The sequence below is a fragment of the Fukomys damarensis genome, unplaced genomic scaffold, assembly GCF_012274545.1.
Source record: "Fukomys damarensis isolate Sample0158 unplaced genomic scaffold, DMR_v1.0_HiC HiC_scaffold_10, whole genome shotgun sequence".
NCBI lineage: Eukaryota > Metazoa > Chordata > Mammalia > Rodentia > Bathyergidae > Fukomys > Fukomys damarensis.
Window position 1 is genome coordinate 14,169,817 of NW_022900922.1, and position 4,584 is coordinate 14,174,400.

The 4,584-nt window shown below is 44.0% G+C and overlaps 1 pseudogene; it reads right to left on the reverse strand.

Moving 5' to 3' along the window:
* Window positions 1-4,097: 4,097 nt before the first annotated feature.
* The window catches only part of LOC104860777, a 1,500-nt pseudogene continuing 1,013 nt past the window's right edge, over window positions 4,098-4,584 (reverse strand).

The window sequence follows — 4,584 nt, forward strand, 5'->3', positions numbered from 1 at the left end:
TCTTTGGAGTGGCAGGAATGGAGAGAATGTTGCTGTCCTCCAAGTTTGGCTCCTGTCGATGGGGCCTAGAGGCTCTGAGCTCACTGGGATTATCAGGACACCCTAGGTCCAGCAGCCTGCGTCACCTTGGAGATGACAGAAGTAGGACAGGGAAGATAAGTGACAGGTTAACAGTTGGATCCTTGCCCACAGAGCTGTGACAGAGTAGAAAGGAGGGGATCTTCTGTTCTTTCTGTCTCAGTTCCAGGAGCTTTCTCAGTTTTGCTGCTATGGGTATAAAGACAGAGGGCCCCAAGTTGGTTCCTATTTTACTTTTCTCATTGCTGAGTCAAAATACTGGACATCCAAAGTTAAAAGGTGAAAAGTTTGTTTCAGCTCATAGTTTATGGAAGTTTCAGAACATAGTTGGCTGGCTCCAAGGCAGAGGGGCATCACAGAGGAGAAAGAGTTTATGGTGTTGCAGGCAGGAAGCAATGAGCAGCAAGCAGCCAGCCTGCCTTTCCCTTTTTTCCTATCCAGGCTATCTGCCTTATAGAACTAGCTAATTCCAATCAATGGACTAATTTAGTACAACACACCCTTAATCCCAGTATCACATGGCCGAGATCCAGCCAGCTCTGAAAAGCCCCACCTATGAGTGCATGAGGCTTTGCGTGGATATCTAGATACAAGTCATAACATATCCTTTGGCTCTGGATCCTTATGAATTCTGCTTTACAGCTCCTCAAGGTACTTTAACTTCTCTGGCTTGAGCAACTGGCTCCTTCACCAGATGAAACTTCCGAGCTCCAGTCATTGGTTAAGATCCAGCTTCCCTTTGCATTCACTACTTGTTCAGTGTCAGAGTCCCTTCCAATTCACCATATGGCTGGGGACCAGCAGGTATTCCCAAAGGAATTCTCAGTTGAATGGCAGTGCAACAGGAAATAGCCAGGTTGGTCTTCACTCCACAACCCTCTATACTGAGAAATGAACAAAGACAAGAGGGATGTAATGGAGGGATAACCCAAATGAACTCTCTGGCTTCACTTGCTTTTCAGGTCACTTTAAAAATCGCTAATTTTTGAAGTTGCACATAGTATTATTCTCCCACTTGCTTTCTTGTAGATGACACCAGTGATGTGTGGGCTGTGATGATGATGGTTGTCTGGGATATGTTGCAGGGACTTGCAAGCAACTTTAGCTGAAACCCCTGGTACTTCACTTGGGTCTGTAGAGGTATCTAGTGGGTAACTGGAACAGAATTGTGAGGCCAAGAGAGAAGAAGCAAGGCAGTTTTAACATCATGGGGCATCATGACCTTAGGATCCTGTGAGTACCAACCACCAAGTTTCACCATGTCTCATTCAAACTATGGGAGCAGCACCTGGAAGTGTCTGGCCATCTACCCTTTCCTAATCCAACCCCTCATCTCTCCCTCCTACCTAAAGATAAAGGGAGCATGAAACAGGATGAGTGAAGATATCTTTGGGGGACATCAGTCCAGTTTTCTGGGCTTGCTGTAACCTGAATAAATATCTTTTTCTCACTCCAACTCATTGGTTCCCTGTATGAGCCACAGATAAGCTTGGGTTTTGTAACATGATGAAACTAGGCCATCCCACATGCTTGCCCCTTTTGAATACAATTGGTTCCCTTTCTGTTTCTCCACTTGTTGTGACACAGCCGTGGGTTCTGGACCTGAGCCAGGATCATGAGCCAGAAAAGTCTGTCTATAGTACCAATCCTCTGGAGCTTTGTAGCAGCAACACAAAGCAGATGAGAACAGTCCACTCTCCTGGATGCTATCTGTATGATGCTGCCATCTGCTGTGTGAGTTCAAGGGCTTCTCCATGACATGACAAATCCTGCTTCTTTCTGCCTTGTGCTGCTGTGCTGCCTGTAGAGGAAGAACCAGTTCAATTCATTACTCAGTGCAGCCCGTATTCTCTGAGTGCTGTGTTCCCCTATTTCTAGCCTGGGGTCCAAACTACCAGTAGATCCCAAACACAGTATCATTTGGTCTTTATGTAACAGCGAAATTTCCCCTGGTAGCAGTTACCATCACTGCTGTATTCCACTGCATTCCTCTATTAACCAATACAAGGTTGACCCTGTGAATCCACAGGGGCAGCCACAGCAGCCCCATTCCACCTGGAGGGCCACAATTTTAGGAGGGAAAAATGGGGCGGGAGAGAGGGAGGGAGGGAGGGAGAGCACTTGAGTGACATCCCTCCTTCGGCTCCTAGCTGGGCATCTTGGAGAGTGAAAGATTTTCTTTATATCTTAAGGAGATACAATCTCAGCTGCTTCTATATTCATATTTCAATGATAGGTTTAGTCAAAGATATTAAAAACAAAATTAAAAATAATAGAGCTAGGTGTGGCGGAAAATGCCTATAATCTCAGCATTCTGGGAGGCTAAGGGAGAAGGATTTCAAGTTTAAGCACAGTGTGGGCAACTCAGCAATTTAGGAAGATCCTGTCTTAACAAAAAATAAAAAGGACTAGAGATGTAGCTCAGGGTAAAAGCCTCAGGTTCAATGACCAGTACTGCAAAACTTATATTAAATAATAAAAAATGATAGACTATAGAAAAATAGTCTGTATCTTTATACATCTGCATATTGCCTTAAAAACATGAAACAGCTGTAAAATTTCAGTTACCTGGGGTGGGGAAGAATATATAAGTTAATCTGTTTCATTGGATGCAAACATTTTTTAGAAGTGCTGCAAAAAAATACGGAGATAATAAAAAAATGCTGGCAAATTTGGCTCATTTTGATTTATTAAATTATTTAATTTAACCAGTGAAATAGCAGCACGGTGGCTGCTGTCCTGATTGATGCCCCTGAAGGGAAGGAAATATTTAACTTGTACCATTTCAAGTTACTTTTTAAAAGTCAAATAGCAAAAGTATAGAAGGGACAAAGCAAGTACCAGATGGGGGAAAAAAAAAATCCATTTTTTGACTGAATTTTCTACAGAATGGGCCTGGAATTAGAAATATCTATTCTGCCACAGACGGTCCTCAGTTGTGGCATCCTCTGTTCCAAGTTGAGGACATGGGGCAAGGGTGCTGATGCCACAGGCCCGAGGGGGCTTGAGTGCCTAGTCCCTGGACTGCACCGCAGGACCACTTGTGCTGATGGAATGAGGCACTGAAATGATATAGCCTCTCGCTTCCACCTGCAACCTGTGTGAGTGTGACACAGGTATTCAGCTCACCAAAGACTACCTGTGAGGCACCTCCCAGGAGAAGACTGCCTCAGGAAAGAGGAATTCTGCTGGGTGGGATTTAGTGCCAGGAATGTGCTTGCATACAAGCAGCAGAAGCCTGACAGCTGTGCCAGACACAGAAAACAATCTGTTTCCCTGCACATATGAAGCTCAAAGGAAGAGTACCCAAATCCAGGGCAGCTGTCCATAGTGTCCATCAGCACCAGGGACCTTCTGATCTCCCTGCACACTATACCCAGCCTACCAGGTATGTTGATGCTCACGGAGCCCAGGAAGCACAGTTTCCCTGCAATGGGGTATTACAGATCTTGCTGCCATGTCCCAGGTCTGGATGGAGGGTGTTTCCACAGTGTGTGACAGGTGGATACCACTGTTTTGGAAGATTTGCTTTTCTCCAGTGTACTTTCCCTAACATGACTGCAGGTGCTCATGGTGAGGACCGGGTTTCCTTCTATCTACATGGACTTAACATCTGGGATAGTGGCATGTCCTCACTCCCAAGCACTTGGAAAGTGCTTCCTCATTTTGCTGAAGCTGTGGGCCATGACCCTGGGCTGATCAACAGTACAACAGTTCCCAGCGTCCCATGAGTCTGGTCTTTGATCAGAATGTGGATGTTGTGTGTGGGTCGGACTAATCTTTCTAGAATTAACAGGGCAGACCTGGAATTGCATGGGAGACTGAGAAGGACACCATTGCATAAATGAGAAAATAGATAAAATTTCTGAGTGTGCAGGACTTTATCTTTAAAAAATTTTTTAATATCTGTAGAATTTATTCAGCAAAACCACAGAGGCATTGTTTTCACGCTGTCACACAGACACAAGCATAGACACAGCACAATATCCATATTTGTCCCAAGTGCATTCCTCTGAGGCTCATTTATATGTCTTCATAGGCCACAGCCCATCATTTAAATAATGGATATTTTCAATGGCAATTCCTTTGTTGACTTTCTCAGTGTCTTCCGCTGACATCTTCATGACTCCAACACATAGATCATGCTGTTTTCCTTCTGCTATGATTGCAGCAATGGTACCTACTGCAGCAGAACAAAGCTTAGCTCCTGGAGAAGTTAAGCCAGGACACACGATATTTGTTCCATTGAGTATAAATTTGATGGCTCCTTTATCAACCTGCTGGTGTGGCAGGATAAAAGGATATTTGGTGATGTAACCTTAGAGTTGGATAAAGAGGCCCTTCTCTTTGTCTAAAAAATAATAATTCACCATTTACTGTAAGAATTTCTATATGTTATGGCATTGGACTATTTTGACAGGATCTTTCTTAGCCATGATTTGATTAAGCCATGATTCAATACCTGGACATTGCTCTATCAATTGATTCTTTTTTTTTTTTTTTTTT